General features: G+C 41.9%; 1 long non-coding RNA gene across 10 annotated transcripts in view; it reads right to left on the minus strand.

Moving 5' to 3' along the window:
* Positions 1–14,670, minus strand: part of LOC111098116 — a 181,251-nt gene that overhangs the window by 132,027 nt on the left and 34,554 nt on the right. For 9 of the 10 annotated variants that reach the window (XR_005367083.1, XR_005367078.1, XR_005367085.1 and 6 more), the window contains one exon: positions 12,495–12,631. The exons of the other annotated variant lie outside the window; for it this stretch is intronic. This is a non-coding gene — a long non-coding RNA (uncharacterized LOC111098116). The remainder of the gene's footprint in view (positions 1–12,494; positions 12,632–14,670) is intronic. 10 annotated transcript variants of the gene reach the window in all.

Genomic DNA, 14,670 nt, shown 5'->3' on the forward strand with positions numbered 1-14,670 from the left:
ATACACATGAAGAAACTAAAGGAATGAGAAATTATGTAACTTGCCAGGTTCACACATCTAGTAAATTATACAACTGGGGTTTAAACACAAGCATTCTGATTCCAGAGTCCATTTTTTAACCATTAAATGATAATGTTAAAAAGCAAAGTACAGACCAGTAAGTTTACTCTGCTATTTTGGGGGTAAAAAAGGAGAAATTTAAAAACTTACTTCTACTTGCTTGTATATTCTGAAAGGATACATAAGAAACTAGTAACAGGGGGATCCCTGGGTGGCTCAGCGGTTTGGTGCCTGCCTTCAGCCCAGGGTATGGTCCTGGAGTCCCAGGATCGAGTCCCAGGATCGAGTCCCAGGATCGAGTCCCTGTGTCGGGCTCCCCATGGGAAGCCTGCTTCTCCCTCTGCCTGTGTCTCTGCCTCTCTCTCTCTGAATCTCTTGTGAATAAATTAGAAAAAAAAAAAAAACTAGTAACAGTAGTTACCTTTGGATAGCATGGGGATGGGCAGAAAAGTAACAGGGGTTAGGGGTCATATACATGTAAATTAATTTTATAATAGATGCATAAATATTTCAACTATATCAATGGATAACTTCGATAAATTAATTAAAATTAAATAAATAGAATAAACTAAATTAAATATAAAAACAGAAAGCAAATTCTCACCCGGGACAAGCCTTTTCTGGCCTCCCTGACAAGCACAGTAAGCCCACCCTTCTTCTAGGTTCTCATATCACTTGTGCCTACAACTTTTCTGGCACATACCATGTTGCACTGCCCTAATTTATGCTCTACTCCCCTGCTCACCTCACCGCCAGTCAAGCGATGAGCTCTTCAAAGGCTCTTCTGATTCTTTCATTCTTGTATGCCCAACATCTAGTGTAGTCCCTGTCATGTGGCAAACATCCAGTACATGGGGAAGAGGAAGTGGAAAAACAGAAGTGGACAGACCAGCCAAATTTGTGGTCTGAGCGCTGTGGAAAGGGGAATCGACTGGGGCCTTCATACAACAATAAGATTTTGAAGAGGAAGCGAGGAGAGAGGAAAACATAGCAACCCTTGCAGAAAAGGTGTACTCAACCCTGCTAAGACAAAGGGGTATAAGGGGTACTGTGGGCCAGTACTAATCAGGGAGAAATGAGGAAGGAGAACCCCTAGCTGAGGAAGACGTAAGCACTGAGACTCGCCCTGAAAGGGCAGGAAATACAGCAGAAGACTGACACCCTAGAAGCGAGGGCCACAGGAGATTCGACTGAAGACTTCCCACCCCTCTAAAAACAGGGCAGAGGACATGTGAAAGATTGGTATTAAAGATTTTCTAATTGCATATGCTGACCACACATTTGATCTGTTGCTTTCTGCTCATTTAAACTCTTCGTATACACTCATCTAAGGGCCAAAGGGTGATCCACATTGGTCCAGGGATCTATGTTCCCCATCAGAATAAATCCCAGATTCCATAAGTTACAGGAACTGGCCCACTCCAAGTCAGACCACACCCAACCCCTGACCCTTGAAAAACTGGGCTTTTGTAAATAACTGTGCATATCCTTATACTGTGATCCACAGGCGTAGAATTCATTATTTGTGTTGATCACCAAAACTGCAGATTCAATAGTCCTTATTTTACAGATACGCACTGGAATAGGTATAAGTGCGGTGACACAATAGCTGGGATTTGCTTCCAAAGAAAAATAAAGGAGTTCCTGGCTGGCTCAATGAGTGCAGCATGTGACTCTTGATCGGAGTCCGGAGTTCCAGCCCCATGTTGGGCATGAAGCCCACTTAAAAAAGGGAGGGAGCAAAAGAGAGAAGAAGAAGAAGAAAATAATAGGTAAAAGTAAGAAGCTTGGATTATCCAAATACCAGCCCTTAGGAAGAGAATGTGATTTATGTTAAGGATGCTTCACCCTAAGAGGTAAGTTAGTTAAATGAATAAAAAAGCAAAATCCTAGATAATATAGGAAGTGTTTGCAGAAGGAATTTTTATTTCATTGCCTCAACTCTAAGTGGCATTAGCAAATATTGCAAAGTAATGAAAGAGGCCATGAGGAAGGAGCTAGAAACACCTTCCAATATTACGGGGAAAATTCTGACATCTTAATTATACTCTGCCACCTAGTGACAAAAGAAATTTAACATACTTCCTGAGCCGGACTCCAGGGGCAGAGAGGGCTGCCCTCCGCCACCTGGACATGGGGTCAGGGCCTGAGCACTCCGAACAGGCCTCATCCCACGAGCCCTTGGGGCACCACTGCTCTGGCCACTTGTGCTCAGGACTCCAGGAGACGCTGCAAACACGGCCAAAGGCCAAAGGAGTTGTTCAGTCTACAGCTGACAGTCAGGCCGGGCCACAAGGTCCCCCCTCTATCACTTAACACAGTCCGCTGGCCCCTCTGCCACCTCCTGCCCCGTGCAACGGCTTCAATGGGAAACACACAGCGAGACTGAAAAGGCCCCCTGATGCTGGACATGGTAACCCTGAAGCTCCCAGCGCCTGGTGGCTCAGCTGGTTAAGAGCCCACCCTTGGGGACGCCCGGGTGGCTCAGCGGTTGAGCATCTGCCTTTGGCCCAGGGCGTGATCCTGGGGTACTGGGATCGAGTCCCACATGGGGCTCCCTGCATGGAGCCTGCTTCTCTCTCTGCCTGTGTCTCTGCCTGCCTCTCTCTGTGTGTCTCTCATGAATAAATAAATAAATTCTTTAAAAACAAAAAAAAGTTCTCTATTTAAAAAAAAAAAAAGAGCCCACCCTTGGCTCAGGTTGGGATCCCAGGCTCCTGGGACTGAGTCCCTCCAGGGCTCCCTGCTCAGCTCCCTTCTCCTGCTCCCCCACTTGTGTTCTCTCTCTCCATCAAATATGTAAATAAAATATTAAAAAAAAGAAAAAAGAAAACAATCCAGATGTTCCACTGTAAGAAGTAAGAGTAATACTATTATCTTCTCCCCATGAACTGGCGTAACTTTTACTCACAAATCTTAGCACACAAAATGATGGGTAAAAATTCCTATTAATGGGCGGCCCGGGTGGCTCAGGGGTTTAGCACCTGCCTTCGGCCCAGGGCGTGACCCTGGACACCCGGGATGGAGTCCCACGTCGGGCTCCCCGCATGGAGCCTGCTTCTCCCTCTGCCTCTCTCTCTGTGTCTCTCATGAATAAATAAATAAATAAAATATTTTTTTAAAAAACTATTAATTCCCGACTGTAAATTGAAGGAGCGCATGTTTTAAAAGCGCACCTTGGTCCGAGGGGTCGCAGCCTCCCGGAGGCCTGGGGCGCCTCGAGCCCCAGTGTGCCCCATAATGCACTGCGAGGGGGGCGGGCAGGTGGGGAGGAGGAGGCCGGAAGTGAGCCGGGGGCCGCTCCGGGCGGGGAGGAGGAGGCCGGAAGTGAGCCGGGGGCCGCTCCGGGCGGGGAGGAGGAGGCCGGAAGTGAGCCGGGGGCCGCTCTGGCACGTGGTCCAGCCGCACCATAGAGGTTCTGCGCCAATAGCCAAGAATCACTTTGACGCCTCCGGGGTTGTTCAGGTTTTCTCATTCTGTTGGGTTGACCCGCTCAGTCTATTTGCAGACCATTGGTGGTACAGCACTGGGGTTTAATAAGGAACTTCAGCCTCGCCCCCCTTTTTTTTGGAGATTTTATTTTTTCATGAGACACAGAGAGAGACGCAGAGACACAGGCCGGGGCTGAAGCAGGCTCCGTGCAGGGAGCCCGACCTGGGACTCGATCCCGGGACCCCGGGGTCACGACCTGGGCCGAAGGCAGATGCTCAACCGCTGAGCCGCCCGGGCGGCCCAAGGAACTTGATTGTATGGAAACTCCCCATGGATAAGATCAGAGAGTATAAAGCTAAGTGATCAGCATCTTGGGGACCTTTTTATATTGGCCCAGAGCATCAGCAAAAGCTGAAGAGGGAACTTTTTAAAGCTTAAACAGATGTAAGGTAAAACAGACATAAACACGTTCAATAACCTTGAATTTAATGATCCCAGATTCTAAAGCAACCAATCTTGAAGAGGTAGCATAAAAATTAACCTGGTTATTTGCTATGTATGGATTACGAGAAATACAACTAATTGGTATCAGACTAAACTTATATTTCACAATTGTAAAAAAAAAAAAAAGTTATCCACCTTAGATTTATTTCTGTTGCCCATCTCACCCCATCCAAAGGATTTATTAGACTTAAAGCATACATAATGAAATTTTAAATTATAAACTAAAGCAGAAACCAAACCAAAACAAAACAGAACCTAGACATAATAGTTAAATCAAAATACAACTGAGATGCAGTTTAGTGATAAGAATATGAGAATTTGTCACCAAAATATTGATATTTTGATAGGACTTTGCTACTCAAATTGTGGTTCCAAGACCAGCAACATCAACATCACCTGGGAGCTTTTCAGAAATTCAGAATCCCTGACCTATTGAATCAGAATCTGCCATTTGACAAGATTCTCCAGTGACTTTTATGTACATAAAGCTTGAGAAGAACTGATCTGCCCCCCACCTCCACCCCTCCACCAGGAAAACAGATTCAGGAGATCTGGAGTGGAGCTCAGGAGCTTATATTTTTTTAAACACCCACAGCTAATTCGCATTAGTCAAGTTAGGAAATACTATAGGTGAATATCAAATATAGCTTTGATTTTCTAGTATAAAAGTAAAATTTGAAAAAAAAAAAAAAAAAGTAAACATAATTAGTTCCTCAGTGGGAAGCCAAGCATTTAAAGAATTCTTTACTCTAGGACCTTAAGAATGAAGCATATAATGACCCAGTGGAAAACGTTCTCACTGACTTTTTTGTACCAATGTTTCAGCAAACATAATTTGATAATTTCTTATATCTTTGTAAAAGCTGAATGTTTGGCATCAAAAGAAAATCTTAGTGAAGGCGGTTCTGAGATGGGGCTAAGCTACTATCTAAGTCAAAGGTCAGCAAACTATGTGGCTTGCTTTGTAAATAAAGTTTTATTGGGGCAGAGCCATGTTCATTATGTTTTGTCTGTCTATAATGACAGACATAACTAGTTGCAAAAGAGACCACATAGTCTGCAAAGCCTAAAATATTTACTATCTACCCTTTATTTACAAAAAAAAAAAAAAAAAAAAAAAAAAAAGAGCCAACCATAGTCTCTATAAGTTATCCAGGGGACAAAACTGTTTTTAGATTTCTATGAACATGACTTCTCCCCATGGGCTTCTGATAGGAATTAGAGATTGTACAATGATGAAAACGTAAGAATTCATTTTTGGGATTAGTGATTGCTAAACTATGGCTTAAAAATAATTTTTTTTTAAAAAACGGACTTGTTATGTTTGCCAGTTTCTATGGTATAAACCAGAGTTTCTCAACGTCACCACTATTGACATTTTGGACTAGATAATTCTGTGTTGGGGGGAGCTGTCTTTTGCATGGTAGGATATTGAGCAGCATCCCTGGCTTCTACCCACTAGATGTCAGTAGCAAACCCCCAGTTGTGACAACAGATTACGTCTCTAGAGATTGCAAAATGTCCTCTAAGGGGCAAAATGACCCTCATTGGGAATCACTGGGGTATATATTCCTGCTATGACCAATTTCAAACTAGCCAACTTGACATCACTGACCACAGATGTAAGAAGAGATATGCACAGTCTCTTAGGCCAGAGAGAACCATCTCTAGCATACCACTGTGAGAGAACATAATTGCACGTAATAATGTCTTCTTTGAAAAATGGAGGAAGCTAGTGGATCTCCACCCAAATCAAAAGCTACCCCTTCTCCACAGAGATGAACATACTGACAAAATTGTTTTTTTCTTCAGGAAGCAGCCTGGATTCCTCTACACAAAGCTATGTTCCACAAAGCATGGTTAAGTTTATTTTGAATTAGAAAATATCCAAAGCAGATGTTAACAGTCACCCCAATGGTTATTACAAACTCTCAATAATATATCAGTAAATCACATGGCTTCCGAGTAGATTTGGCAGGATGAATTAGCCCCAAGCAAATGAAATGGCTAAACATGTTCTTGGATTTGGGTTGTTTTATTGTGATTGTTGTTTTTGTTTGGTTTTGTTATTTATTTAAATTAATTGAATTTTGGGAAATATCTGCTAATGATAATGACATTAGCTTTGGAATCCTTTGCATCAACAGCACTGACAATGGTTAATTACTCAGAACCAATTACTGAGGCCACTCTTAGACCATGACATTAAAACCATATCATCAGCACACAGGAGGACACTTATCTCCTGTTCTGGGAAGGCAAGCATCCATTTTTGTCTACAGCTTCAGGTCATTAGGATAGAGGACAATTTCTACCAATCCTGAATTTTTGAGGGGTATTAAAATGCATTTTTTGTAGAATTATCAATAATGTAGTATCTATACTGAGTTTATGATTTGGAAGACCAATGGAAGGTCAAGAAAAGCTACAATTGTATTATTCTTGCCCGATTTCTGCACAAGATAATTCTAGACAAAGATCAATGCTACCACTTCTGGGATTTCCTTTCCCCTTCCTAGCTGTGGCCTCCCTGGGTTCCTTGGATGACTAAAGAGACCAAAGACAGTTTGGCTCACAGAACCATAAGAATTTTATTAGCTTTGTGACAGCCCCTGATATCATGTGGCTGATAATGTAACTCATCTCCAAATTTAAGATGCATGCAAGCATGTGCACACACATACACTAAACCATCTATAAATTTGAACTTCACTTTCAAGCTGGAGCTACTACTTTTTTTTTTTTTTAAGATTTTATTTATTTATTCATGAGAGACAGAGGGGGTGGGCAGAGACACAGGCAGAGGAAGAAACAGGCTCTATGCAGGGAGCCCGATGTGGGACTCTATCCCAGGACTCCAGGATTATGCTCTGGGCTGAAGGCAGGCACTAAACTACTGAGCCACCCAGGGATCTCCCTGAGCTACTACTTTTTGAGAGTCTCATCTGACTTTTTTTCACTTTCTTGTGGGATCTTGGCATCTTGTGACATATTGTTAACACCTGCTCACAAGAATCAAGAAAGTATTCAGGTGGATCTAGGTGCTCCCAACATCTTGGCATCAAGACATTGTTTAAATGTACATTTCCTCTCCTATAATAAGCAACAAGAAATCAAATGAATAGCAAAACCTATATACCAAATTTGGGAATATTGAATAATTCCAACTTGAATTAGTACAATTGCAAGAAATAGAGAAATTTTAATTATCGGGATCCCTGGGTGGCGGTTTAGTGTCTGCCTGTCAGTCCAGGGTGTGATCCTGGAGTCCCAGGATCAAGTCCCACATCAGGCTCCTGCATGGAGCCTGCTTCTCCCTCTGCCTGTGTCTCTGCCTCTCTCTGTGTGTGTCTCTCATGAATAAATAAAATCTTTAAAAATAAATTTTAATTATCATAAAGTGATCTTACACAATGATTTTTATACATACACACATATGATGTAAGAGCTATAAATGCTCTGTAGGGGAGGATATGATTGCAAACCTCTGCCCTTTAAGCTAGGTAAGTAAAGCTCACCTCAAATTCATTGGGAATCACTGTATATCTTACCTTTGATGAATAATGTAGTAGACATGCCTAAAGCACCTTTGCTCTAGGTATAAAATTCTGTCATAGAAACCCAAACAATGGGGCAGCCCAGGTGGCTCAGCAGTTTAGCGCCTGCTTTTGGTTCAGGGCGTGATCCTAGAGTCCCAGGATCAAGTCCCACATCAGGCTCCCTACATGGAGCCTGCTTCTCCCTCTGCCTGTGTCTCTGCCTCTCTGTGTGTGTCTCTAATGAATAAAATCTAAAAAAAAGAAAGAAAGAAAGAAAAGAAACCCAAACAATGGGGCACCTGGCTGGCTCAGTTGGTAGAGCCTATGACTTCTGATCTCAGGGTTATGAGTTTAAGCCCCATGCTGGGTATAGATATTACTTAAAAATAAAATCTTAAAAAAAAAAGAAAGAAATCCAAAGAAGCGGTTCCTTAAGAATGAGCCTAACACATAAACTGAAGGAAAATATAGCAAAGCACTATAAATGCACCATAAATAAAAAAGGAATCTTGAGAGCTAGAAGATTCCCTTTATAAAAATCAAGTCAGAAAAAAAAAAAATCAAGTCAGGGGAGCCTGGGTGGTTCAGTCAGTTGAGTATCTGCCTTTGGCTTGGGTCATGATCCCAGAGTCTTGAGATGGAGCCCCATGTCTGGCTCCCTATATGGTGAGAAGCCTGCTTCTTCCCCTCTTTCCTGCTAGTGCTCTCACTATCTGTGTCTTTCTTGCTATCTCTGTCTCTCTCAGATGAATAAATAAAATCTTTAAAAAAAATCAAGTGGCTTCTGTCTTGAGTGCCAAATTGAACTGTACCTGAGGAGTTAACAATGAAAAGTGTTTCTTAAAGGTAGAGGTCACCAACAATAGTAGACTCTGAAAAAAGTACAGCAAAATAAAATCTTAATCTAGGGCTTTAAGGTGAATTTGAGAGGAGCAATTAGCAGGGCCTACCAAAAAAGTAACAGAATATGAGGTAGTTAATTGGAGGAAATGATTCTCCTAAACATCAGTTGAAATCTTTAGTTCCATTGTCTCCATAATTATGTTCATTACAGATTCTCAAGTACAAATTCAAAGTTTTCCAGAATTTATAATATTCAATTTTTTGAACAGTTGTATCAATCGGGATAGGACAGGTTCTACGGTGGTTAACAAACAACCCCAAAATTTCAGTAACTTAACAAATATTTGTTTCTCATCCACGTGACCAAAATGGGCTGGCAAAGGGTCTCAGCCCATCATAAGCACTTAGATAACAGACTTCATCTCAACATGAGCTTCCACCATCTCCAGAGTAGCAAAAAGAGAACATGCAAATCACACATAACCTCTTGAAGATTCTGTCCAGAAGTGGCACATGTCACTTCCACTTGTATTCCATTCATGAAAACAAATCACATAGAGCGGCACCTGACTGGCTCAGTCAGTAGAGCATGGCACTCTGGATCTCAAGATCACAAGCACCATGTTGAGTGTAGAGATTACTAAAAAATAAAATCTTTAAAAAATACATCACATAGCTACCTTCAATGGATTCAATTGGCTGAAAGGGGAACTGGAATGATGGTAGGCAGCCCTCGTGACTACCACAACGACCCGTTGTATCTCAAGATATAAATGCAGTGACTCCTTGAGTCACCTGCCACCACTTCACCCTTTAGCTATGTAGCATCCTTTTTTGTATAAGGGGAAACTAGAGATTTTAGATCCCATAAATCCTCATAAGCCTCACTGGAACAATTCAAATGTGCTGCTAAAGATCTAAGTTGAGCCCCAGTGAAATGTTCTAGGGAATGCATTGCTGAAGAGGAGTATATAAGTCAGGAGTGATTCTGTGGGCTCCAAGAGACAGAACTCTAACTCAAACTGGCATGGATAAAACCATCGTGAGCAAACTCAAAAAGAACTGTGGTATCCTGGGCCTCAAAGTGAGGCTGAATTTAGAAACTTGAATACTATTAGTCCTCTCTCTCTCTCTCTCTCTCTCTCTCTCTTTTTCATCTCTGCTGCTGTCTGCTTTGTCAGCATCTCTTCCTCGAGTTGGCTTCTCAAAGCAGAAGGAGAAATACAACTCCAGGGAGCTCTAGGCTTACAAATGGAAAGAAACTGAGGGCTCTTCCTCACCAGCTCTACTTAGAAAGATCCTAGGGAAACCACTGACGCTGCAACATAACCAGGTTTGTGCCTTTAAAAGATTGCTCTGGCTGTTGTTTGGAGAATAAATTGGATAGAGGCAAAAATGAAAGCACCACTTAACCTTGTTGGTCAGTTCCTTAATGAAATTCTCTCTTCCCTTGCTTTCTGTGACACAGAACATTATGGGTCTCTGGTGGGGGCTAAGAAGCTCCTTAGGTTCATTTCTGTTGTTACCACAGGTCATCTCTTGGGTTCTTCATGAACTACAAACACAGGTAACAGTAATCCAGAGTGTTACTCTTCTGATCCTGAGGCTGGAACTCAAGGGAAGATTTTTACAGACTAATCCTGGACTCTACTCCTCTCCATACTCAAACCCAAACCTTATAGTTCCAACTTTCTTCTCTTTCTTTTCTTCTGCTCACAAATTGGGCGTGCCTGCCTGGCTCAGTCAGAGGAGCATGGGATTCTTGGTCTTTGGGTCATGAGTTCAAGCCCCACATTGGGTGTAGACATTACTAAAAAGAAATAAGTAAACTTAAAAATATGTCAACAGCTCCTTGCATTTACTGATTTAAACACAAACTTCTCAGGTCTCCATGATACGGCCTTAGTTTATTTTTCCAAGCAGTTGTTCCACTTCTATTACCCAAGTAGAGGTGAATACCTCTTCATAAAAGACCTTATAAATTCAGAAGTGAGGTGCCTGGGTGGCTCAGTCAGTTAAGTGTTTGCCTTTGGCTCAGGTCATAATCCCAGGGTGCAATGGAGCTCCACATGGGGCTCCCTGCTCTGCAGGGAGTCTGCTTCTCCCTCTCCTTCTGCCTTTTTCTTTTAATATTCTATTTCTTTAACTGGAGAATGAGTACACGAGTATTCATTTCATTGTCACTCTAAACTGCGCATGTATTTGCCTGTGGTATTTTACATGTATGATGACTTTTAAAGTTTTAAATAAGGTAGATTTGATATAAATAATGTTGCACTATTTGAAATTATACCATTATTCAACCACACTTTAATCCAGTGTTGCTGCAAAGGTGTTTTTTAAGTGTAATTAATATATATAATCAGTTGACTTTATATAAAGGAGATTATCCTACATAATCTGGATGAGTTTTATCCAATCTGTTGAAAGGCCTTAAGAACAGGGCTGAGGGATGCCTGGCTGGCTCAGTCAGTAAATCATATGACCCTTGATCTTGGGATAATGAGTTGAAGCCCCATGTTGGGGCTTCCCCAGCAATCTTCCCCAAAAAGGTTACCTTTTTATAGGTAATCTCCCCCTGTAGAGATTACCTTTAAAGTTTTTTTAATTAAAAGAAACTTTTTAAGTTTCTTAAAAAGAAAGTTTCTGAAGAAGACCTGAGATTTCTCCAAGGAAAAAGGACATTCCATCTGTGGACTACATCAGTTTCTGCCCCAGACATTCCAGCCTGCCCTTCCTGACAGCCTATCCTGCAGATTTCAGACTTGCCTAGCCAGTCCTCACAATCATGTAAACCAATTCCTTGCATAAGTCCCTTCACACACACATATACATACATAGCCTACTGGACACATATCCTACCATATACCCTACTGGTCTGTTTCTCTGGTGGAACCTTGACTGATAACAAGCAGAAAAAATATCAGAAAATAATGGCTAAGAATTTCCCAAATTTTTGGTGAAGAACACTAGGTCGCAGATCCAAGAATTTCATCAAATCCCAAATAAGATAAACAAAGAGGAAACCATGCCTCCCAGAGCTTAAAGCCAAAGATAAAGAAGCACATTAACATCTCACATTGATGGGACACGTACAAGTGAATCAGATGTGGGGTGCATTCTGATCTGTTTCTGAAGACTTGGAGGGGCAAGCCCTCCTAGAGAGACTCGCGGAATTCCTAAGGCACTGGTCTAATTGAAATAATCTAAAGTCGGAGAAGTAGTTTGATCCCGAGTTATGTTCAAGCCCTGTGGGTAAGTTGCAGGTACTTCCAAAAAAATGGGAGGAGATTTAGATGTTGAAGGTTTTAAGGAAGGAATAATACCTTAGGATGGCATCAAGGACAGGAAACAGTGTTAAATGCCAAGATACAATGCACCTCCTAATACCCTCCCCCAGAACTTAACCTTAACCCATCTAGTCACAGAATGAGCTGGACAACCATAGCTATCCCCCACCCAGTGCCATCCAAAGGCTTACTTTGTGACAAAGAATAGAGAAAGCATGCACTCCCAATGACCTACTAATTCAGGAAGACAGAAGAAAGAACGTGCTGAGACACCATGCTCAGTCTCTTTGCCCAACTCACCAATCATGTACATCACTCCTCCTCTCTTAGGATGGTCTACCTTGGTCTACCTTGGTTGTGGAGTAGAAATTTCTTCTTCTCTATAGAAACAGGAGGAGTAGGGAATAACTTGGTCTCCTCTCGCAGCTAGACTGTAAATTTCTTAAAGTCAGGAAACTGACTTATATAAACTCCTACGTCTATCACAGTTCAGAGCAGAGAGCTGGACATTATAAAAGAGAGTAAATATGTATCATCTTGACCATTCTATACTTAATATGTGTGTATTGCAAAGACTAAACATGATTTTAATATATTCTAATTTTACCTAATATTTAAATAATGATCTACAATTCATAAAACATTTCTTACTCAGTCTTCACAGCAACCAGTATTATGAATGAGGAGAATGAGGCTCAGAGGGGTTACGTAATTTACTCAAAGTCACACAGCTAATAAGAACCAGAGTTGAGACTCGAATCCACATGATCTTTACCATCATACCACGACTGCCTCTTTCTTACTATTTATTGTTAAGCATTTTGACCTCCTTAAAGAAGAGAAGGATGTTGCACATGAAGTTTGAGGCAACAGCTGTGTCCCCGGCTGTCTGAAATGCCTCCACCAGGTTTGGCAACAGCTGTCTCAGCTTGACATCTCACTGGGTTCCTGTCAGAGCCGCACCTTGGGGAATGACAAGTTTAATGAAGAAAAATCCAACCTTCCACCTGAACTCCTAGCTTTGCAAATACAACTGACATCTGATGGGCTTGGAGGCTCTCACTGCAGGGAATGGGGTGACCCCAGCTTCTCAGCTCATAGATTCTATGTTTGGCAGTTTTCTCTGCAATTGGCTGACAACATTTGTTTCCTCTCCAGATCTTACTTCCTGGTCCCACTGCTCATTTAGATGCAATTCAAACAAATAGTTACGGAGCATTTTCTATATGTCAGGCACTGGGGATGTATAAAAAGATGAGTAACACACCATTCCTGCTCTGGGGCACACAAAGTCCTATGGAAGAGTCAGAAACTTTACACTGACGGTATTTCTATGGAGATAATACTCATTGCCATGGCAAAGGGGCCCCTTTTGAAAAGAGAAACTCTAATGAGACTGCTCAAAAAATTAAATACCATGTTGACTATTTCCTTTGGCAGGAACTACAAATTCAGAAGCCAAGAAGAATCTCAAAAGGACTGTGGAAGGGGCACTTTGAAACTAGTGTTTGAGAACCAACATCTAATTTTTTTTTTTTACCTTAAAACATGAAGCAGTGATCAGTATGAGCAAAGGCTACATGAAATCATGTGGTGTGTTATAGGGGAAATAAGCAGGGCCCTATATTTGGAGGACAGAGTATAGGAGGTGAGATGAGAAGACAAGGTGGTAAAGAGGCTTCAATATTACAACAAAATGTTCAGAATACATTTAGAATGGAACCGTAGAAGATTTATAAGCTGGGCTCAGGTTAGCCTGATTAGGTATATGATTTAGTGAAATGATACTAGCGCTGAGGAGAGGAATAACACTGAGAGACTCATCAGAGGGAATACTACCATATCCCAACTGAGCGATGATGAGGGTCTGAACCAAGGAGGTCAAAAAAGAAACAAGAAAAGAACTAGAAAGACCATTCAGAAGTGGGATAGTCAGATCTGGGTCAGAGAGGTAATAGGATACCTAGTCGTGTGACTGGTCACTAGGGAAATTCTGAACTGAGATGGGAAGCCCGGATTAAGAGCTAAAGAAGGAGAAGATTCAAGGAGAAATCACTGAGTTTGGTTTAGGCTGGACATGTTCAGTTTCAAGTATATACAGACATTCAAGTGAAGGTACTTCAGGGGCTGACAGAAAGTATAGCCCAGGGATGGAGCAGGCTCACAGTTTATGCCATAGGAGTACATGAGACATCTCAAGAAGAAGATGTAGAGGGAAAATGAGTGAAGGACGAGGGCCTCAGAAACACTGACATTCAGGGGGCACCTGGGTGGCACAGTCCATTAAGTGACTGACTCTTGGTTTCTGCTCAGGTCATGATCTCAGGTTGTGATCTTAGGGTGGTGGGATGGAGCCCCGAGTCAAGCTGTCTGCTCAGCTCATGGAGTCTGCTTAAGACTCTCTCTCTCTCTCTCTCTCTCTCTGCCCCTCCTCCCACATGCTCACACGTGCTCACTTTCTCTCTAAAAATAAATAGATCTTTTTTAAAAAGAAGAAGTGCTAACATTCAAAAACAGGAAACAGCAGTCACAGGTGCAAAAGGCAACTCAGAGACAGCAAGGGCAGAGAAAGAGGGGTGAGCAACAAATGCTGGGGAGAGACCACAGGAGGCTAGAGCTGAGATGGGACCTCTGGATTCCCCCCTGGAAACCAAAAAGTCATTAGATTCAGAAGGAAAAAAAAAAAAAAAAAAACCAGGAGAGAAAATAAGATTGGCAAAATGTTGATCACTGCCAAAGCTGAGCCACAGGGACGAGGGTGTTCATTCTGATATCTCTGCTTGTATATGTTTGAAATTTTTTTCCAAATAAAAAGTCGAAAAATTGAAAACAAATTAACATATAAAAAGAATAAAATTAAATGCCATTATTGGCTTTTAAGATCAGGGTTTCAGTGGAATATTGAGTGGCAAGTGGGAAACAAAGAAGAGGGGGCAGCTGGTATCTCATGTCATATTTTGAGCTTCGCTGGCAATGTGATATAGTGACAGGGAAGGACTGGG

This window comes from Canis lupus, chromosome 11 (genome assembly GCF_011100685.1).
Source record: "Canis lupus familiaris isolate Mischka breed German Shepherd chromosome 11, alternate assembly UU_Cfam_GSD_1.0, whole genome shotgun sequence".
NCBI classification, from domain to species: domain Eukaryota; kingdom Metazoa; phylum Chordata; class Mammalia; order Carnivora; family Canidae; genus Canis; species Canis lupus.